General features: G+C 45.0%; 1 protein-coding gene across 3 annotated transcripts in view; it reads left to right on the top strand.

The window, feature by feature from the left end:
• LOC135379003 (FH1/FH2 domain-containing protein 3-like) overlaps positions 1 to 24,362 on the top strand; it is a 246,977-nt gene that overhangs the window by 83,356 nt on the left and 139,259 nt on the right. The window lies entirely within an intron of this gene.

The raw sequence follows: 24,362 nt of genomic DNA on the forward strand, positions 1-24,362 counted from the left end.
GGAGCAATTGTGGCGATCTGTGGATCTTGCCCTGGCTATAGCGTCTTTCACAAGTTTGTCCGGGTATTCACGATAATGAAGGTTTGTTCTAGTCGTTGGAGATGGTTGTCTAGTTCGGCATCGTTAGTGCATATTCTGCGGTAGCGCAACCTGACTATAAGGTATGGCTAACTTAGTATGTCTTGGATGGCAACTGCGGAACGATAAGTACTGCTGAGCATCTGTAGGCTTCCGGTATAAGTTGGTTGAGATACTGCCGTTTTGTAACTTGACTTCCACATCCAAGAAGGTAACAGTGGAGGCGGAGTAGTGGGAGGTAAATTGAATGTTAGGGTGAATACCCTAACATTCAATTTACCTCCAATTGTCCAATGACCAATTATGGAACAGGCAACAACATACGAGGTGAACTTGCCGTTCTCAATGTACCTTTATTGTGAAGAGAACTGCGAGAGTGTTGATTGCTTTGTACCAGAGTCCTGAGCCTTTAGACAGCTTTTCTGATGGCTGCCACGTGCTTTGGCACTTCATGCTTCAGCATGCAATGCTTCGGCACCGCCAGGAGCACTGCAGCAAAAGTACTCCAACACAGCAAGGGCTTCCACCGTTAATCCGCGGATAAGTCCGTGGCGTTCTATAAACCACGCTAACCAGCCTTCCGATGCCTCGAAGGCTGTGACGCCCCAGTCTTGTCGCAAATTTCTCAGACTGGGTGTAGGTCAGGAGTCCACTCAGGAGTCAGGAGTCTGTACTCCAACGAAGAGCCGCGTCTTCCAGTTGTAAACCATTGTTAACTGCACACGCTGCAGGACCAGCACAGACAGAATTGGATATGCGCAATGAAGAATGGAGTGGATATGCATGAGATTGAGAATGCACTAAGCAAACGTATTTATCAGCATAATGTAAAACCCCGAGACTAGGGAACACGAAAGGACAGACACAAACACCAAGTCTCAAATGAGACTTGAGAGAGAGACTTCGTGTTTGTGGCTGTCCTTTCGTGTTCCCTAGTCTCGAGGTTTTACATTATGCATCATCTTCACCAGCTCGCTTGCTTCCTAGCTGTTTTTTCATTGTATTTATCAGACTTTTTAAAAAAAAACAAAGCGATTAAAATGCCTCACTATTCATTTTATGTTACCAGCTCGGGTAATTTAATACTTTTCGAAGCTTACATATAGGGCATGGCACAACATGTAACATATGCTTAGGGCCTGACTTTTTCGGGTTCTATTTTTGACCAAATTCGGGGGGTAAATATCGGGTGATATTTTTCATTTGAAAATTCGGGTGTATTCGGGTTAAATCCCGTTACGGCATATTCTGTCGTCAGGAATTCGGGTAATTTTGTTTTGTTTAATAAAATATGTCTTAACATGGAACTAATGTTTAGCAATGTTATCATACTTTATTTTGATGCACGCTTATGAGTTTGCCACGCGACCCGGATGTTTTTCGGGGGTAGATTCGGGTTAAAACCCGAATTTTAACAGATTTCGTTCGGGGGGTAAATATCGGGCGGATACGGGTTTAACCCTAAAAAGTCAGGCCCTACATATGCTGTGGATTGTAGTTTAGCTTAAAATTAACGTCAGCCCAAGTTTAGCTGTGCATACCTCGCCTGAGCATTTGCAGTTTTGCGGTGGTAGTGGGGGACATTGATTTGATGTCTGTGAGTTTCCCTTTAAGGACACTTAAGTCATGCCTACAGCCAGAAACAAAAAGGGTTTCTTAGAAACCTGTAGATGCTGAAAAGTCTTTCAGAAGGTAATAAAATGATTGCACGTGCCATACATTTGGCATCGTCAGAGGAGAACATGTCAGAGGAGATATCATGTATGCAATGCTGAGCCACAATTGTGCTTTAAAACCTGCGATTTTAAATAGTTTTGTCCCTACATTATCCAAGAAAATAAAGTGTTTTCCCATTTCAAGCAGCCGTTGACTGATTGCCGCGGGAAAATCTGCCGAAGAATTTGCCGCAGCAGAAAACCAGTGGCCTTACCCATTGTCAGCCATGTCAAAACAGCATGCAGGTAGCACAAAGACTGACTGATACCATGATTTTTAAAACGAATTTCCTTCAAAGAGTGGCAGCTGACATCAGCAACGTCACAGCGCTGACGACAATTGTGATGCGGCCTACCTCACTTTGCCGTTTTTTCTACCGTTGAGGGCATCCGCCGTTTGCCTCGGTGAATTGCCCTCGAGCCGTGATAGTTCGAATCATCTTCCGCGCACGCAACTGCTGGCCGAATAACGAACGTTCGTTCCCCATGACTTTCTGCAGACATCGCTGGGACCTAGCGGGTCATCCGAATTGTTCCGAGTTAACGGGGGTCAAACTATTAATTATTTTACTGTATTGTCGAGTGCATGTTGTGCACGTGAAAGCACGTTACTGAACAGATAGAGTGCGAAGACGGGACGGAACACAGCAGACGGACACAGAGCACTGTGTCCACATCTTAACGAACAAATATGCTGTCGTTTTTAAGTTTGAATTCTGCTAGAGTTACGATGCAAAATTGAAAAAGCAATCCCAGTGTCTATTTTGTCTACTGCGTGAGTCCTTTAGTAAAAGTGAGCGTGCGCTAGCAAGCTGATACAATCAAACCTCGTTAAAAACGACACTCATTAATATAACATCCCTGCTTTATTGCCACTTTCCTTGGGAACTGTTTCCCCCCAGTGGCCTCCGCATGTAACTCTTGTTCGTTAATATGACATTCTGTTAATATGGCAATGACTGGTATTTTCAGCACAACTAGGGGCGAACATGTATATTTTACCCTCATTATATGAGCTCAGTCACTGAACCGGCAGTTCTCTCCCACCTATAGTGGTAAAAACGTTGTCCTGCTTTCGGGTGAGTGATGATGAAGTGCTTAAAGGAGCTCGGAAGGCACTTAAAGTAGCACAGAAGTCTTTTTTAACACCCAGTTTTCTTCCTATAAAACTGTTAAGTAGGCCAGTAAGATGCATAATTAATGTATCATTCAGCTAGAGGAGTGTTCTTGCTGGTACATTGTCAGACACAAAACCAGCGAAATCTATCACAATATGGCGCCGCCAGGCCAGCCAGGCGGTTGGCTGTTGCACAGACCAGCAGAGCCAAGCAATGTCATAAGACCACCGCAATATATGGTCAACTTGCCAATCATACAGCATCACAAGCACACAAATTTGGTTTCATCCGTGCGTTTCCCAGCGCCTCTTGTTCGGTCGCCACATGTTGACATAGTTTGTGCCCATCGACATATCAACATGCACCGAAACTCTCAGCACGTGTTGATATCTTGCAGGCACTTTGAAGCCCACCCTGGGTGTAATTCGAAATAAAGTGATCGAAAGCCCGGATGCAAAATAAACTAGCGTAAATAAATGTTATCTGTCCATAACAACAACAACAAGGACTATAAAAACTGCGGCTAACCTGGTGCAGCAATGCAAACGACAAACTAACGTACCTAATAATAAATGGGGCCTGACTTTTATTGTTAAACCCGTATCCGCCCGATATTTACCCCCCGAACGCAATCTGTAAAATTCGGGTTTAAGCCGAATCTTCCCGAAAATATCTGGGTCGCGTGGCACACTCATAAGCGTGCTTTAAAGATAAAGTTTGATAACGTTGCTAAACATTAGTTCCTGTTAAGACAAATTTTATTAAACAAAAAAAAATGACCCGAATACACCCGAATTCCTGACGACAGAATATGCCGTCACGGATTTAACCCGAATACACCCGAATTTTCGAATGAAAGACATCACCCGATATTTACCCCCCCCCCCCCCGATTTTGGCCAAAAATAAAACCCGAAAAAGTCAGCCCTATATAATAATAAACTAACCAACATGATGCACTCTGTCGTGTTCACCCTGCTAAGCTTTATGGCTGCTAAAATGTGGCTTTCATTCGCTAGTATGGCTTGGAGAGATATCGAAAACCCGCGAATTTTAGTGGTTTTAGTGAAACGTGAATTTCGAGAGAGAGAGAGATTATGCGTTTAATGGCACAAAGGCAACGAAGGCCATAGAGCGCCAAAACTATGGTGAGTGTGTGGGAGACGGTTATGGGAGAGATGATGTGAGAGAGAGGGTGTGTGTGTAGTTAAAAGCTATCTACAGGTACGAATTTCGAGATCGGGGATTTCACGACTAAGAATATGGAGGTGCTCCCATTATTGCCACTTGACAGGAAGAAAGCAAGAAAAAAAAAAACTGCAGCGCTGACCCAGACAGAAGCGCAGTTGCAGCTTTCTCCTTTAATGGCATTACCGATGACATTTTTTTTCTTCTCCTCCTCGTTTCACCGAGGAGCGAAACGAGCGGGAACGCGCGCGACGGTGTTCAAGAGCTTTCTTTCTATTAAAAACATCGCGTACGGAGAAAATTTTTGCGTTAATCATCGAGTTAAGTGACCTGCTTGCACAATGCGTACGGAATTGAAAATATTTTTGAGATGGATCTCCGAGCTCCTTTAAAAGTTCTGTTGCATCATTCGTTTCTCTCTGTACCTCTCTTTTTTGTGTGTGCATTCCCCATCGATTGAGTACATAGCAGTTTACAACAATTTCACCATAATTATCACCTTCTGATGCGGATACTCCGCAGTGCCGTTGCTGGACTTTGTGCTCCATTTGTTCCTGCCCTGCCAAGATTCCAACATTGTAAGGCTCCCGTTTTTCACTACTGTGATTGGTTGTTTATCTTCATCTCGGGGTTCTTCTTTAATATGACACATCAAATGAGTCGCCCCTGAAGCGAAATTAAAGGGAGAGAAGTAAGACACATTGCAAAGCTCACGACAATTTATGCAACCGAAGACACGGACAAGATAAAATGATAGGGTCTCGGGTTTTTAAGTTATGGATCTATAACACCAGCTGGCTTGCTACCTCTCTAATCCTTTCGTTATCGTAACATGTGCTGTTCGTTAACATCACAATCCACTTTATGACCAAAATCCGTGGGAACGGCATTCGTCATATAACGAGCTTTGACTGTTCGTGCCTAATAAAAAAAATAAAAAACTGTTCTGTTGCATCGTTCGTTTCTTCGCTGTACAGTGGCCTCTCGTTAATTCGAACTCGAGGGGCCGGGGTATTTGTTCGAATAAACCGGAGTTCGAACTAACGGGAGACGCTGTCCTGGAATGGGGCTTGGGCGCAGGGAGCGCATGCAGATGTGTCGCGACGCACTTCGAGTCGTGTATTACGTTTCGCGGTACCGTGTCACTTCAAGACGCATTTATATTGGCGTAATTCAAATCGTTACTGCTGCCGAGCTCCGCCGCTACCGTCGTTACGTTCCGATGCCGAACCAAAGTTACGGCGAAGAAAACTCCCAGAGCCTCGCGGCCGCGCATTACGACTTTGAAGGAAATACAGGACTTATATGTTCGCAAGAATTCACTTCAGAAATTATGAAGTAACTTAGGGTTGAAAGCAGTCAGTATTTCGCTCTTGCAACTGTTTCTTTTAGCGGGACTGTTAGCATCGCTTTTGATTTGGACACAAGTTCAAGAGTGGCATCCGCATTTTTCTCGGAAAGAAAAATGGCGCATTGTCATATCCAGCGCCGATGCTACATCAGATGCACCTAGGTACAACCAACGAACCTATCCGCTCCCATCCCTCGTCCCGTGTGAATCAGTGTTGCCAGGGCACTTGAGGCGGAAATTCAGGAAGTCGGGCGCCAGAAAATTCAGTAGAATTCAGTAGATGTACTAAAAACAAGGGCAAACGCTCCACGGCGACCTAACTAGAGGGCCATGTGATAAATAAGCACGAACTACCACGATATATAGGCGATAGGATAAGTAAAATATACGTGTAATTTGGTGTACACAGTATAAAAACGTGCTTGCACACCGCCAGTCGATCACGTACTCCTCGCTCATACATATTCGAAGCTTCTATCAAGTCACAGTGAAGTTCTTGTCTCCGAACAGTCGCTTCGTGTGCAGCAGTCCAGTGATAGTTTCTGTCGAAAGATGTTCATGAGGTTCACCAAAGAAAATATTCGTTCCACGCACGCGATCCAACGCGGCAAGCAGAGGAGGTTCACGCAGGAAACGATTTCAATCGCTTAATATATTTGGTAATGTATGATGCACTGTAATATCCCGTGGATATGCGTTGTAGGGTACCTCTAGATTCAACGTTTAGAAGAAGTGCCAGAGTCACTCAATCGTCTGCGGTTCCCTTGTGCGGCAAACTTGGCCCAGATGCCAAAATTCGGAAACGGTCAAAGTGGCTTCTCCGTGTTGCAGCGGCGTGCAGCAGAGAAGTTACCTTTACGCGTCAGTTGAACTTTTCTCTGCTTATTTAGATTTAGTAACTCCTTTTGACCTCATTTCTTGAGTTAGATATAATTTTGAGAGCATGGTTGGTACATTATGCGCCCCGCGGGTGGAACACGAATTTTGAAGCGTTATCTCTTGTCATATAATTATTAAGGTGTCGCTGTTCGATAAATTCATTTGTGTTAACGTATTTGAGAAAATTTTAGCAGTATACTTTTTGTTTATCGCCATTGCCGTTCGGTCTGACGACACAACAGTGCATGTTCACGTAATTATATTGCACACACTGATAATAACTTCCAAAAGCATTCCCTGAAGTACTCGCTGCCCTCCATTGAAGCAATGCATCCCATCTGGTTTTGTTAGAATATCTGTTGAGCCTGAGCTTTAGAAAGAAATGCCCAAACAAGGGTGTTGCTGTGAGAGGCCCTTCGATGGCGTACAAGTGGAATGGAAGCGCAAGAACGTCACAGTTTTGTTCCTGGAGGACTTATTTTCGCCGTGTTGGCTTCGTGGCAGAATGCATTGCTGCGCTATTTTTCTCGTACTTGGCCAGAACAATGGGTTCTACAGAAAATGCCCATGTCAGACATGAAAGGTGAAGTTGTCTCTTACGCTTTGCAACTTTGTGCGCAACTGTGGGCTGCTCCAATGTTTTTCCCACGACAAAAGAAGTGTTGACAAGCTCAGTGTGGCCTGCGAAGCGCCTGTATCTTCAGTCCTGAAGGTGTCAGCAACGGGCGTGTTGGCCCACTGTCACGATTTTTGTTATAGCTTTCGAGGGCCGTGGTTCGATCCGCGGCCTGCTTAGTGTTTTTATTATTATTATTATTATTATTATTATTATTATTATTATTATTATTATATTCATGTATTTTCTATTTCTTTATTTTTTGGTAGAGGGAGTTATGAGAGTAACGGTAGGGCGAGAGCGTCAGAGTTTTGGCTTAATATTGCCGTACTGGATCTATGTCATACTGCATGCTGTTCGGTTTGATTTAGTTGCGGTAATGCTCTGCGATCGCCTGTGCACTTAATATGTGAATAGCAGATGGCTTTCCATTGCACTCCGACTTACTTCACCGTTACAGGAATCTCCGTCTTGCACAGTGCCGCGCGTGTTTGTTATAATGTAGATGATTGTCAATCCTCTAACATGAATTTCGAACTTGTGGCTTAAACGTCATTTGTTCTCTGTGACAACTCATCAAAGTTTCATTCGAGATCGATGTGACGACGGAACCAATTATGCGAGTCAACTTTGACACTCTCTAATGGCAAAGGGAATTAAGATGAACAAACTACAACGCGTGTTGCTTGCAGTGTAAATACATGTCAATCATTTAGCATAAATTTCGGACATGTGGCTTAAACTTGCTTTATTCCCCAACTCGCCAAAACTTTCGTTCTCAGCATTGTGCAAGGCCATAATCTCCTTACGGGTTAACTCGTTCTAGGTACCAAAATAATGAATATGTTAAAAATACACGCGTACATATTGTCATAGATACAGGGTACGTGACGTAAGACCAATTAAATTTTATTAAATCCGCGATTGACTTTTTTTTTTGCCAAAGTCGTTGAATATATCTATTCCCGACTGGATCTACTCAATGGTGGTGGTGTATCAGTAAATGGCGCAGCCGTTAATTACCTTTGTTAATTAATCTTTGTAATTAATGAAAATAATTTGACTGCAAAGATGTAGAGTACAACTCTGGGGGGTCTACCCCACAAGAACCGACACGACAGCGCCTTTTTGTGCTCTATTAAAAATGTGCGAAAATACAAAATAATTGAGCACTGTGCAGGTCTTGCGGCCAATTTCTCCTGTCCCTGTCTCGGTGTCACCCCTTTTCAACTGACATCAGGTTGTTCCTGAAATCACAGAAGAGCACGCTTTGTCCCCAGAAGCAAGCGTGAGGGGAATTAGTGATGCCATTTCTCAGACTACTTTATCATAAAACATGCCGTCTTTGATCTGCTCATTATCTCGTTTGATCTGCTCAACACCTTCCAAGGCAGTTCGCGATTTCATGTGACAACTGTCACGCAATAAAACTACCAATGTATTACCTGGGAGATAACAAAAATAAAATCACCGATTCTGCTGCTCGATAAGCGTGTACGTTCTACCAGAAAAGAAAAACGACGATAACGACCAGGACACTGGGAAGCGGGGGTGCCCCATGTTTTGTGATGTCAGTGTTGTCAAAGGTTGACAGTGAGAGAACGACAGGAAAAAGCGGCCGCCGAACTCGCCCAACGCTCGACGATAGGGTATTTTCTCATATTCTTTAAATGCACAGAAGAGTAGTACTGTTTCGATTCTTGCTGAGTAGACCTCTCAGAGTTATGCTCTACAAATCTAGAATTGAGCGTTCAACTTGTTTTCAGGAATCGTGAAGATTCATTATAAAAGTAGTTTTTTTTTCTTTATCTATCTTTTACCTATCTTTTTTTAATCCTTGTGGTTGTTTTTTGGTACCCGAACAAAAATAAAGTTATTGTTATTATTATTATTATTATTATTTACACGACCAAAGAAGTAACGGCTGCTGAGTGTGCTTTCCAAAGCGGTTGCGTCTTGGTCTCTCACGATGACAACATTCTGGGCTGGTGGTTCAGTGATGCAGATGCCGATTCTGGCTTTCATGTTCCCTGCTTCGATCTAAGGGTCATGCCTTTCTTTTTTTCTATGAAGAGAGTTTTAAGATTACGGCAAGGCAAGATCATCACAATGTTTATCCTGGATGGCCTATTATTAGGCACTATGACATAACATGACTAGTATGTGAAAGGTAGACCACTTTTCATTGCATCCGAACCTACTAATACATCGTTATAGGAAGTCCCATCACGAAGAAATTATGAGTTGACCTTTCATCTCATTTACACTTCATCCACCTCCGTTATCTTATATTCGGTTTGGCTCCACCTTTGTGCTATATTTTTGTTTTAGGAATAGCAAGCCGACCTTCAGTCAGGCTGATCTTTCCGAAATAACCGTTTATCCACCCCCACCCCCACTGCAGAATGCCAAGGTGTTAACATTTCAGAACAACAGCAGACAGAGCATCTTTAACCGCCATCGTTACAACAGCAAGGCGCGTGGGGTCGAAATTCTTGTTTCTCTTTTTAAATTTGATTTGTTCATCCTTAAGAATGTGCTCTCGTTCGCACTCACAAGGCTTCCCATGCATTTTAATCAAACTGACATGTCAAGTCATGCACGTCCCACGGAGACTGCGGATTAAGCATTACAGTGCTTCCGACGGGTGAGAAAACTTGTACTTGAATCCGCGTTTTTCTTTACCGCTTCTCGCATATTATAAAGTGTCTTCATATGGGACTGTGATAACTGTCGTTGCTTGCTAGTTGAAGTCTCTTATTTCAGGTTATCAATAGCAAGCGTATAAAAGCAGGTTTAGCAGACCGTTTGTAAGGTTATCATGCTTGTCGGTGCCAATTTGCAGTTATGTAAGACCCAGAATCTTATCCAGTGGCAAGTCACGTTCAGGCGAGCGACGTTATGAACGGTTTGCTAAAATTTTCTACCATGTTCACCCCATTCCACAATAAAGCGAATAGGACGCCCACAAAAAATCGAGAAGAATGGCGATTATCTGCGGGAAACATCACGGACTTTTGCGCGACTCTATATACTCTTGGTGCGTTGAAAGGAAACTTTGATATGACGTCAGTTGCTCCCTACCATATTATCTCCACAGTTTGCGATTGCACCTTTCTTCCTTTTTCTCGTACTTATTTGAGCAGTTTACCCAACACCCTCAAGATAAGGAGAAGGCCCGTGCCCTACGTCACACAGGAAGGCCCGCTGTTACTATTGCGGATGCTGCTATGAGGTAAATGAATCAGCGAACGAGAAGAAAGCTCGAAGCAGATCGCAAAGTATAGGAAAGGCCTCCATAGGTGACGTAAGAGCGCAGTCCGACGCTATCTAGGAGCTGCTGGTTTACCAATCACTTTTTGTGTCGAACGTGACTCTGCTGCTACCTATATAGATGTTCTGAAAATAAGCACTTCTTCCGCTTGTTGCTTTGTTTATTTTCATTTTTCTAGTGGATGGCGTTGGTAGCCGACAAGCCTTCTTGATGGTGTCGGGAAGAGACTGTAACACGCAAAATTTGGAATTAAGCATTGAAAGGTCCTCGCGCTTTTCCGAGGACCTTCCTATAACGATGTATTAGTAGGTTCGGATGCAATGATAAGGCCGAGAACAAACTGAAGTGTATGATACAGTGATAAAGGAGTAACAAGGTACAAGTAACAAAGTGAAGTGTAGTTACTGAATTCGTCTTAGTAACCTATGGAGTATTTTTTGTTCGTGATAATGTAGTGTAATTTCTGAGGTTTTCCTCCGACGCTGTCACACATACACCGGCACAGTCCCCTTAGAAGTCGCCCCAGGACACACATTTCTCATCGTCGACGGCATCCCCATTTCCCACAGAGAGAACAAAAATGTATATTGACCAGCCTTACGAGTGCCGGCCATTCCGTTCCACACGCTACGAGCAGCAGCCCAGAATTATAAGCAGCAGTACGGCAAAGAAAGGATTGACAACAGTTATCAGAACTGATTATCACGTTTTTCATTCTGCGTTAGGCAATTGCTGCTGATAGCCAGGCTCCACGCGCGATATCTGATGTTCCCTTTCTCGTCTGCCCACGCCTCTTTCCATTTTCCTTCTTGCTCACCTCATACTTTTCTTTCAAGTTGGCTTTCCTACATGTTCTTCTGCTATCAGGCAGAACCTGCATCAAAGGAGGTGTCCCAAAATTCTGGTCATGTATAGGATAAAGATAAGCTGTATCGTACTTGAGCATAGTAGCCTGCACTTCAGAATTATGTGTACTTGTAAGAATGTGATATACCGTACTGCACGTAATACCCGTTACCTGTGAGGGAAAATAAATTTGTTGATAAAAACCGAAGGATTGTAATATAATACCCTGCGAATAGCTGCCCACTCTATCGCACACTCTAGCTTAAGCCAAGCTTAAGCATCAAAGGAGGTGTCCCAAAATTCTGGTCATGTATAGGATAAAGATAAGCTGTATCGTACTTGAGCACAGTAGCCTGCACTTCAGAATTATTTGCACAGGTTTCAGTGCAGGGTTTCAGTGCAGCCTTCTCGCACAGGTTTCAGTGCAGGGACCTCCAAGAATTTCATCCAAGTCAGGATTTTAAATTCGCATTGAATTTGATAATTATTAGCGCATAAGTGATGGTCTCAGAGGGGGATAACCCCCTCTGACCCTCCCACCTCCACCACCACCGCCACCAATTTGTGTGTGGGTATCACACACAAATAATTGGTCCCGGGAGTAAGACGTCGAACCACATGCTGTAGCAACGCGTCTTACAAAGAATGGTTAGTAGCACAGAGAGAAGCAGTATTGGTATACTGAACTCAAGTGGAACCCATTCATACACAACCCTATGCCGGGGCCATGATGGGCCTTCTCGCACCTCGAAAGATTTGCAGTTAGAGGTTCCTATCATGCGCACCAGGATCATAATGATAAGTACTTTCGAGGTCATTATGCTGGTACCAATTCGGTTGTGCAATGATAAAAAAATAATATGATCGCATAGGCCTTTCTCATTGTTTATAGTGAAACGACAGTTCACCGATTCAGAGAACGGCGTCGCCTCTTCGATTTTAAAAAAATTGATTTGCGTTTCATAGGACATGTGTCGGTCACTATAAGATTGTGGCGGCCCGTGGAAGACGATGAAGAGGTGCCTCTGCTGCCACCACTGATCTCGATTGTAAAAGGCTGGATCACGGACAGGGAGCGCGAGCGTGAAGAAACCGGCCGCCATCTTACGGTGCCCACAACAGTCGCCGCAGCGATCATGGCAACTTCTTGCAATTACGGTCGTACCAACCATACTGGCAAGGTTACAGGGCCTAAATTTATACAGGTGAGTCACTCTTCATCAAGGAATAAATAGGCGTCCATTCTGTATATTTAGTTGCCCATTATGAAGTGTTTTTTTTTTTTTTCCAAAACGAGCAGTGGATGCAGGTTGCTTGATCGCTCTTCCGACGTTCAATCGAGCACACTTGCATTTTACCCGGCGGCAAATACAGTTTGAGTGCATAATATGCTTGAAAGAACACCTTACACTACACAGGTACTGTTGTCATCAATATATGTGCGAGCACTCGAGCGCTTTTTTGCATGCATTGCTAGCATGGTACACGGTGTTCTCTGCGGAAGCAAGTGCCACATTCATTTCTTTGAATTACCTTCACGCACAAGTTCGGTATTACGTCACAATCAGACCACGATTGTCACCTTTTTTCATGTATTGGTATTGCTTTGTGCCTTGGTTTGATTTGTGACAAAGAATCCTACGTAACGGTGGTGTGGCGCGACTTGAATAACGCTTTGTGTCTGAGCTGTATCGTCAGCTTGTTACGATAGTAATAATTTGTAGCGTGTCGTGCTATTTGAAACAGTTTTTAAGGCAAAAGTGGTCTCTCAATACAGGTTTCGTCATGAGGGCTACCCAGTGAATAATCTGTGTAGTGTGATACGGCTGGGTGTACAGGTAAGTATCACGTTCCTCATCCACTGGTTTCTACTTTCCAGGAAGGAACAACCTCAGTGCACGCACTGTGGTTAGCCTCTCTCAGTTTTGCATATTTTCTTACATGTTCACATCAGAAACACACCTTACACTTTAGGCTCCTTCACCCAGCAATATAATAATTAGAGATTATAATTCTTTTTAGAAGAGTTCCCCATATTCTTTTTAGAATAGTTTTTCATCTTTTTAATTTTTAGAAGATACAGGGATTGTAAACCATGTTTTAAACTGATGTTTTAACATTTGTCCAATGCATTTATTAAACAACATATTCATTTTTAACTGGTTGCACCCAAACCAATGTTCTGATGTATTATTTCCTTTGTCGTCGATGCACCATAAAAATTGGAATAATCATCATCAATGCAGGTTACTTCACAGCTGCCTCGACATACTCAAGAAATGGGTGCAGAACCTGCGTAATGCCCACAAACTTTGATTACCAGTACACTCTCAGAAATTAAAAGGGCATGCACATATATGCTATAAGAAGAAAATTATTTCTTGAGAATGCACTTCTGTGGCTACTGGTGTTGTTTACATCTACTGTTGATCACATTCATTTATCACATCTTATATTCTTATATATAAACACATATTTGATCACATTAAATTCAAAATTCATCATATATAAGAAAATACCAGGAGGGAAGTTGCTATTCATTGCTCATTCTAACCTTGATATAAAATGTTGGATAATATAATGTATGATACAAAATGTTGAATAAACTTGAACTTGTATATTCTCTTTACTCACCATCAGTGACCTTCTTTACAAAAGCATATCGTGTTAGATTTTTTTTTTTTGTTTACGTTTCACAGACGGGGTACACGAGGGCCAAAATGACAAAATCACAACTGTTTCAAGCTCCAAATCGTCCTGCTGCAATTATCCTGTTGCAGACCATACGTGTGTAGTGCAAGAAGGCCCTTGCACATCAAAATGTAAGATGGGAGTCACAGTTCATGCAAAGTGGTTCCTATGAGAGACTTCGATGCTGAACAAAATTGTGCAAACTGCGGAAGGTGCCATAGAAGATATTCAGAAAGCGTGTCTGGTCTCACAACGGTGCTACGACGCTCTCTTTTAGATGACGATGATACTCATTGGAGTTTCAGATGTGCAGCTGCATTTTTTCGAACGTGCTCCACATAACAAGCATGACAAAGTCAGCACTGGATAGCAGGCCCCCGTTCCAAAGCAGCTTTGCTCACGCTGCAGTTGTATTCAGCAAAAGCATGTGAGTACTCGAGAAGGACATTCAGTTTGGCACAACCGCGCCTGCAAATAATCGGAACAAATGAAGGAAGAAACAAACAAACAGAAGGGCTGTACTTCAAAAAGAGGTAAATCTTGTGTCTCAAGGAGGTGTTACCACTTTTAAGTAACTTAATTGATTAAGCTTACATCACTACCTGATTAACTGTCCTAACGAGCGTGTTCTAATTGCGTGAAGCAATTAAATCACGCTCACAACGTATTTGGGCTGCTTCGGTGTGTCCATATTTGCGAGGCAAAGCACCGCAGTCGTTCACTAAAAGCCACTTCCTGCGGCGGTGCTTGATATACATCATATGAAACCGATACACGGCTAAAACAACGTCTGTGATTCTACAGAACGATCTCTTTCTGCCATGCGAGTATATCCTTTCCCGGACCGTTCTTTATGGAACAATTTTTGTCCAGAACGCAGCACGGGATATTACATACATGGTGGTTGTTAACCTCACATCGTTTCTTGTTGAAATATTGGCTGGGAAGCGTACTGTAGTACAATCCCCAGCGATGCACTGCTGTGACGGTCTAGTTTCGGAATGCAAAACATAACGTAATTAAGAATCGAACGGCAGGACACCTGTGAAACACTGTTAGGATACATCAGTGTACTGGCACCTTACAAAATTGTGTGATGACAAGCAACGATCAACGCCTGCAGCGCTATAAATACTCACAATCTCCGTTGCCTCCCATTGTTTTCTATGGGCGCACACTGCGCTTTGGGGCCTCCCAACATGGCGGCCCGAATGCACGCCTCTCCCCTGCGAGCCCCTCTCTCATGCGCCATCCAGCCTTTATAGATAGAGATCAGTGGGCACGACAGTTCTATCGGCACCGTCCTAGCGTGATGCCACGCATATCCGTCCGCTGGGTCATTCCATCATCGTCTATCAGGACACATGTCCAGGAACACCATCGTCCTCTGCAACCACGGAGTAAGAAGGCTAGGAGGTGAAACTGCCCATAAAAGCAAGCGCCGGCGCGCGACCAGAGACTGTCACGTTCGGGGAGAGGAAAAAGGCAGTTGCTGACTTTACGCGACAGATGGCAGGGCGGCACTGTCTTCCATTTTGCGCATTTACATGGAAGGCTATGGGGAAAGCAGTGCTTTTCGCAAGTCGTACGGTAGCCTCTACGGACGAAGACAAACTGATGAACGTGAACGATGTTTGTCTTAGCAATAAAGGTCGCGCTTGTCACTACATAGCGCTTTCTGTTTAGCGAAACCAACGGAAAATAATTTCATTCTCTTGCCTCTCGGTTCTGTTGAGCAGACGACAGGAGCACGATGATCGAGTAAGCGTTTCATCTTCTTCTTCTTTTCTAGCGTTTAATTCACGTGCTTTTACGTGTTTTAGTTACGCCGCCGGACAAGTGACAGTATCACGTGACCGCATGCTTCGGAAATTCTGCGTCCTCGTGCAACAGATGGTACTGCGGGCCGGGCAGCGGAGCGCGCGCTCCTCGTATATCTCTGGTCGTGGGAGAGAGTGAAGTTTCATCTCCTAGTCTTCTAACTCCGTGTCTGCAACTGAGATCACAGTAGTGATATAGAGGTGCTACCGGGTTATAAGAAGCTGCGCGGTTCAAGTATATACACCAATGAGGAGTTTGCTCGCGGTCCGATTAGAAAGGGCAGTTGCTGAAGTACGGCAAGGTATGCGGAGAGCCCTACCGACTGCGCAATGATAAGATTTACATTCGTGATAAATAATTCATTTATGATACGCAGTTGAAGGGCGTTAAGCAGGTTCCACGTACACCTCGCTCTGAAAAAAAAAATTTCCACGTCTAACTTAACGCTTATCTGTTTAAACGCTCGCAGTGTTTTTAACAAAAAGATAGAGATTGAAAGTGTCTTGTTTGAACATAATCCTGATGACTTGGCGATAACTGAAACCTGGTTGAATCCAGAAATTCAGAGTGCTGGGATTTTTCCTGGCGGCTACAGTGTAATCAGGAAGGATAGAATATCTCGGGGTGGTGGGGTGGGGGTGGGGGTGCATTTTTTGACCTCGCATTTTTGACCTCGTCGTCGCAGCTGAAGTGACCCCCAAGGAACAGCCTTAAGTGGCACGAAGAGATGGAAATCGCTGGCGGCGAGGTCTGGACCGTAAGAAGGATGTGGCAGCAACTCCCTCAGCAACAACTTAGCAGGTGCGTGTCGTGAGATGCGCGGTATGCCGCCGTGCATTGGCCTGTAGGAGGTGGACTCCCTTGGTGATAAGACCCGGCCGCTTCTGCATCAGCGCCTTGTGCACATCCCTGAGAACCTGGCAGTAATGTGCAGTATTGATGGTGGTACCATGGGTGGAAAATCAACATGAACAACGCCAGCCTTGTCCCAGAAAATCATGCCCATGACCTTACCCGCAGACTGTGTGCTTCGGACCTTCTTGGGAGCTGGCGAACCCGGATGCTTCCACGGTTTTGGTGCGCGTTTAGACTCAGGAGTGAAATGCTGCACCCGCGTTCCATCGCACATGGTAATCCGATCAAGGTACGGCCGTCCTTCAGTGTCGAAACGGTACCTTAGCTCTTGGCAGATTTCCTGCCTTCTCTGCCGGCCAAACACGGACATCTGCCTCGGGACCCAACGGGCACTAGCTTTCCGAAACCGGAGGTTATGGATAATAGGGCTTAACATTCCCACAGAAAGGTCCGAGTTTGAGACATTTTATCCGTCGGTCCTTGAGGATCAGGCGCTCCACAAGTTTGATGTTCTCAGGAACTCTGACACTGGTCTTCGAGCCGCCCCGCCCGGGATCGTGTTATATTGATGTACGGCCGTCTCGGAACCGTTTGCATAGAGCCAAGCGGCGGATGAGATTTTTGGCATCTGCATCCGCGCACACGTTATCGGCGTCCGATCCGCATCCGCGACATACACTACAGATTATATGATTACGTATCTGCGAGAAGGTGTAGAGCTTGTTGGTTGGGACATAACATGATTGCGAACGCGGAGGGACAGGGACAAACACACACGGAGGCGTTCAACGTTCAACGCGTTCAACGTTGACGGCCTCCGTGTGTGTTTGTCCCTGTCCCTCCGCGTTCTTAATCATGTTCTATCGGATCTGAGTTGGTTGCTGAATGAGATCGCATCACCACTTTTCTTTGGTGGTACAACGTAACGCCAGAACTTGTGTGGTGATTCCACAAGGAACCTCGCTAGGGCCTGATTGTAAGACTGAAATTTCCTATCACGTATTCTGTTTCTCTGTTCTCTCCTAAGGTCAGTAACCCGTTGGGAGTTAGGGTGCGGCTGTTTTGTAATCCTATTAAGACGGCGTTTCAAATGAATTATTTCACGATCAATCCGTGGGTTTTTCCTTTCGTTTTCCAGGGCACAAGAGGCGATAGTGGGCTCTTTCACCCTTTCACATTGTAGGTGAAGAAAAGACGCGTCTCCCAAGATGCGCAATGAAAAAAATAAAGAAGAAAATGGTGTTCCTTCGCTAATTTTTTGCGGACGATCTATCCAACGGATTTTTGTTCTGGAAACGGCTCCCGCATCAGGTGACCAGGTACCAGATACCAGGTACCGCATCAGGTACCAGAGCTCATTAGAATCACCCCTTACTGACGCGTCGCGAAAACGATCAAATTCGTGTGCCAAATGATACGGAATACCGACATCATCAGCATTTGCAAAATTGTGGGTTGTGGTAAACCGCTTACTGGTTGTGCGAGCAGGGACTAAATCGCAAGTTAGTCGTACAATAGAATGATCAGAAATGCCATCAAAAATATTGCGACTCACAAACACCAAATCCAGTTACGATGCAGTTGTGGAAGTAAACCTAGTAGGTTTATATACTGTCTTAATAAGTTGAACTCAAAACATCGTATCACAAAGAAGTTCAGCGCTAGCACCTTTATGACATGAAGACACATCATACTATTCCAGTCCACACCATCGAGATTAAAATCACCGCACATAACCATCTTTTGCGTTGTTTTAGCAAACTTGCTTATATGGTCAGACAATCCCTTAATCATCGCTACATCAGCACCAGGGGGCGTATATACAACCCCTATCGTCCCAGTCCCTTTGTCTGTAAACAGAATGCACCATACGCTTTCCAAATCTGCAGAAGGTAATGCAATAAACTGGAAATCATCATTTAGTAGTATGGCAACCCCTCCCCCCCCCCCCACACACACACCGAGATATTCTATTATTCCTGATTACGCTGTAACTGCTAGGAAAAATCTCAGCACTCTCAATTTCTGGACTCAACCGGGTTTCAGTTATCGCTACTCATCAGGATTATGTTCAAACAAGACACTTCCAATCTCTATCTTTTTGTTAACAACACTGCGAGCGTTTAAACAGATAAGCGTTAAAGGGACGGTCTTAGCCAAACTTAGCCAAAACTAGCTACACGAGTACTGTACACATACGACCGTCAAAGTTCCATTCTGAATAACCAAGTCGTTTTCGAGGAATTTGGCGAAACATGCCGTAATAGCATATGACGGAACCTGCGCTTCTGTCATGTCGGGAACGTCGTCCTTGTCATGGTAATTGTAAGTTGGAGAAGCACCTTGGGTTGAGTTACCCCTTTGCTCTCGAAATGGGGACACTCAGTCATATACCTCCGCCAGCGGTGCATGTAGTCCGAGCATTGACTGTGCGGTCTCTGATAATGTGGCGCATAATCGGATACGTGGAAGCTAAGTTACGTATTTTCTTTCCGCGAGTATTCAGTGCGGTTTTTAAATAAACACGCACCCCTTCTCCATGTACGTCGTCACCCACACTTCATTTCGAAGCATGATCAGTGTTCCCTAGTCTCGGGGTTTTTACATTACGCACCATCTTCACCAGTTCGCTTGCTTCATAGCCATTTTTTCATTGTCATGATCAGTGTGCAATGGTGAGTGTGATGGAATCGCGCGTATCTTTGGTCGGAGCTGATGGCCAGCGACTTCAGATTTGTGATTGTGGGTGGGGTTGTCCTACGACTTTTGACTTGTCTCTGAGGATTAACGTAGTTGTTCTAAACCGCTATGCTTGCACTTCTTAGAATGTGCGTTTTTCACCTGAGAACAGAAAGAAAATGTACGAGAGTTGCGGCGGTGCCCAGCAACTTCTGAAAGTCGTCTGCTCACGCCTATGGGCCTGTAGCTCTCGGCCAGGCGGCGTTGCGATCAGCGGACGACAGCGCCGCATGTGGAAACAAATCGAAACAATGGTCCGCACTCAAGAGTGTTTCGGTTTCGCGGGTTTCGTTCTGGCGCAAGCAAGCAATGTATCGCATCCTGCGTGGGTTTGAAAAGCTGGAGGCCATTGACGATTGGGCCAGTTACTAGTCAACGTTTTCGGCGTCGACGAAGCATCGGACGGTAACGAAATCGTCGTTAAAGCGAAGGGCATTTCGGAAGAAGTGAGGGACAGCGTGGTTTATTGCGTCCGGTTCGAGGTGAGTCGGCGTGATCGTACGTAATATTTGTTAACTGTACATCAAAATGATATACCTGATCAGAAAAACATTGAATGCACATTTTACCCGCACTGAAAGTTGATTTAACTCGATTTCGGTACCTCTCCATCACAGGTGTCCAAGTGCCCGTGAACAGTTTATGTTGCGTCGTGTACCTGTAAGGAATTGCGGGAAAATGTAAGCTGCTACCTGAACAAGGAAGAAGACGCGACATGTACGGGCAGCCACAAAAGAGAGGCAAGCCAAGCTCAAAGCCGCAGGCGTGACTTGACAAAGGGTATCGCAGACTTATTTCCGAGTACGTACGCATAATGTGGACAATGTGCTTTCCTTTAGACAGGAGCTCGGGTGCAGACCTTTCCTATCGTATTTTTAGAGCTGATGAGGCTACAGCCACCTCTGCTGCATTGTTGATCATTTGCCAATGATCTTTCTCTATGGAATGCTGCTGCTGTACCCTGCTGCATCGTCGATCGTTGGCTATTCTATAAATGGTAATTCTTCAGCATTTTATATGTTTCATCAACCAGTATTGTACCGTGTACTTTATTGCTCTTGGTAATAAACAGCTTGCATCTGATATATTTCTCCTTGTTTGTGTAATGCTTACCTGTACAGGTATATCAACCAAATCTCTCCCCGCTGCAAAAAGAAAACCGCCTGGTGATATCATTCACGCGTACCCAGGCGTAGTTTGTCCAGGTCCTTGAGTCTGAACAGAGGGGAGCCTTACAGTGGGACTGTAAAGAGGTTCTGAACGGCATTTTCGACAATGTAGTAACGGGAGAGCAAACGGAGAATCTATGTGATCTCCTAAAGGTCATGAGAGGGACACGCACGGTGTTCCATTATAGGATTCCAACAAAAATGCCAGGGGGTAGCTTCATAGCGGGTCTCTTGGAGAACATAAGTAAGTAAGTAAGCAATAAGTAAGTAAGGTGATTGCTTTTTTCGAAGTAAACATCACACTGCACGAAGACCCTCGAACATAACAGTAAGAACCGGCAGGAGTCGATGCCCAGAGTAAGCCTTTCATATTTCCCTCTAATCTGCATGCGTTATCTTAGAAAGTAATAACTGTTTGGCAGAATTTGTGATATATCCAAGTAAATTTCTACCGCAAGTTGTTTGGGTATAACTCTACATTACCCAGGTGGAATGCAGAGCGGAAACTTCGCGGCGTTTTTACGGTGTACAGACGCCATTAACGCTTTCCGCCTTTCTGTCTCCCAAGGGTTTCCGAGGAAGCGATAAAACCTTATTTTTTGACGTTTTGGAATCTGTATGGTAGCAAACGACACAACAATACTGTGTGCCCGATTTGTGTTGTGGTTTGCCGTGCGTTGGCAATCTGAAAGGCGGCATATTTAACCACGATACATGCTTGGCTGCCTGGCTGTGCGGACCAGTCACTACTCCCACTCCCGCTTGGGTCCCGATTGGCGCTCGCGTCGCCGTGCAAACTTGAGCGCAACAGGCCCATGTACTAGCGCGCGCAAAAGCAGACGATTTCTGTATCCTATCACGGACTTTCCCGCAGGGCGGCGTGGCCGTTCTTATTGTTGCCAACACAGGTGGCGGCATGCTCTGCATCTTTATCAATTTAATTCGGTTGTTTAATAACTGTGGCGCGTCTTGTCGGCTAAATTCGCAGTATTCCATTTTCAACAAAGGGCAATCGAATGGTACACTTTATGAGACAGGCAGGAGGTGCGATACCGTCTCTTTAAGTTCTATGTCACTACAATGTGCTCAACGGAAGATAATATAGATCTTGCAGAGGACGACGGTCTTCCTCTACATGAGCCCTGGCCGGCGATGATGCAATGTCCCAGCGGGCAGATGTGCGTGACCTCACGCTGGGACGGTGCCGATAGAAATGTCGCGCAGCGTCGTAGCGCGTGGCAGTAGAAGCAGCACTTCATCGTCTTCCACGGGCCGCCACATTACTCCCCCCCCCCCCCCATTTATACGAGGAGCTGGGCTTGCGGTTGAGTGGTTGAGGTTCGCGTCATTACTAAGACGGGAGGAATGATGATGTCACGTGGACGTGAGAAAGCTTTGCATACTGCTTGAGTTCGCGGAAGCAGGCGCGGCAGGATAGCGGACGTGGACATTCGTTGTAGAACGTTGCTGCGGACGGTCGATGTAGTGCGCTGTGCGTCGTACTGCTGCGCCAGTAATCAGCTGGCGTCGTGTCAAGTGGAAGAAGACGATGTGGGCAGTGTGAGACACTTTTCCGAGCGTCTTCCGGAAAGCGTTGCCGAGTTGACGCATGTGCGGCGTCAGGGCGTAAGAACAGCGACTTAGCGATACCGGAAGAGGAGCGTGTTGCCAACTCAACGGTCGCTGGTGATGCCCGGGGTGCCATCGGAAAGTACGTCGAGGCCTTGAGAAGTTTGCGGGACCACGGTGTACCTCGACCGGTACCGGGTGTTGAAGCCGGAGAGTGCCAGGTCAGAAGAAGCGAACGTAGCCTCCTATTACGAGCCCCGTTGGAGAGAAGTGCTCGGTGACTCACGATGGGCTGCCCTCGGTCTTGAGCAGGTGAGCGGATGTTGCTGCCCGATAATAGCCGTCGTTTTGAAATTTGGGATGGTTGGAAGCCGAATTACACCGAATATGGTGGTCGTTGTCCGGGTCACCAAATGTAGAGGACGATGGTCTTCCTCTACATGAGTCTTGACCGGGGATGATGGAATGTCCCAGCGTCCAGATGGGCGTGGCCTCACGCAAGGACGGTGCCGATAAAACTTGTACCAGCGCAGTGGCGTGTGGCAGCAGAGGCACCTCTTCATCGTCTTCCATGGGCCGCCACAATCTTATAGTGAGAGACACATGTCCTATGAAACGCAAATCAATTAAAAAAAAAAAGAGGCGTCGCCGTTCTCTGAATGGGTGAACTGTCGTTTCACTATAAACAATGAGAAAGGACACACACCACACAAGGACTAACACCCCCAGGGTGTTAGTCGTGACGTTGCCCACATACGTGAGGCCGACAACGGCAAGCCCTATCACCACCACCACCACCACCACCACCACCATGAGAAAGGACAATGCGATCATATTATTTTTTGATCGTTGCACAACCGAATTGGTACCAGCATAATGACCTCGAAAGTACTTATCATTATGATCTTGGTGCGCATGATAGGAACCTCTAACTGCAAATCTTTCGAGGTGTGAGAAGGCTCATCATGGTCCCGGCATAGGGTTGTGTATGAATGGGTTCCACTTGAGTTCAGTATACCAATACTGCTTCTCTCTGTGCTACTAACCATTCTTTGTAAGACGCGTTGCTACAGCATGTGGTTCCACGTCTTACCCCCGGGACCAATTATTTGTGTGTGATACCCACACACAAATAGGTGGCGGTGGTGGTGGAGGTGGGAGGGTCAGAGGGGGTTATCCCCCTCTGAGACCATCACTTGCTCGTTTATAATTATAAAATTCAAAGCGAATTCAGAATGCTGACTTGGCCTAATTTCTTGGAGGCCCCAGCACTGAAACCTGTTCGAAAGGGGTTCGTGGTGTCTGTCAGAACGCCCGAAGAGAACCTCTCAAACATACCTGACATCCAAGTTTTGTCTGAAAGAAAAAAACGATTAGAGTGGGCGATTTTATTTCGATACAACATTAGCATACAGCTATTTGCAGGGTATTATGTTACCATCTTTCAGTTTTCAACAACTTAATGTTGCCACATAGATAACGGGTATTACATGCAGTACGGTATATCTTAGAAATACAAAGAATTCTCAAGTGCAGGCTGTTGTGCTCAAGTACGATACAGCTTCCTTTTATCCAGCTATATTTGTTACGATCTTTCTGACAACACCATCACGAAAAACAACCAATATTCTAAGATATCCTCTATTTTGGACAAGCAGCATTGGTATAAAAAAATACAGAAATGGAATTATATCTATGCTATGCATCGAAGCTACAGAAATAGGGAAAGCTGCAGAAATACAGAAATACCCTTACAAGAAATTTAATGATTTTTTTGTTGAAAGGTCAATGACTTTGACACCAGGCTCATCAGAATTTCTGATGAATTTTGTGAAAATTTCTGATGAATTTATGTTTAAAATTGACCGATCTTTCCCGATGCATACTTGATGAGTTTCTCACAGTTTATGATCCCTTTCGGGTAAGTTTTCAATTATTTCCTAAGTAATAAATTTCCTAATTACTATATAATAGCTTCCTGATTAGTCTACATGAGTGAACCACTGCACGGTCGTACCGAGGCCGGGCAGAAAAAGTGCTAGCTGGCGATTTTCTGTCGCTCCGAAAGCGCCACATGAACATGTGAGATTGCTTCGCTTTGACAAAGCGAACATGACTGCATGAGTGCAGCAGAAAATGCTGCCACGAAATGGCCACCCGAAATAACCATAAGCTGAGGACTAGACTCCCTGGAACTAAAAGTACCGCCATCGTCAGATGCACGTGAGCAAGCTGATGCTGTACTGCAGCCATACTTGGTACACTGGCGCAGCCGGAAATAGAAAACGATTGTTGTAATTTCCTCGTTATCGGCACCAGCGAGCGCACTCTAGTGGATCAACACCTGCGGCTATGCGGCTGCAATCTCACTTTTTCGAACATGTCAGGTAGATGTTTCCCTGTTTCACCAGTCAAACTTTCGTGGAGAAAGAATCATCCTTGCACGTGTCGGGG

This window comes from Ornithodoros turicata, chromosome 1, assembly GCF_037126465.1.
Source record: "Ornithodoros turicata isolate Travis chromosome 1, ASM3712646v1, whole genome shotgun sequence".
Classification (NCBI taxonomy): domain Eukaryota; kingdom Metazoa; phylum Arthropoda; class Arachnida; order Ixodida; family Argasidae; genus Ornithodoros; species Ornithodoros turicata.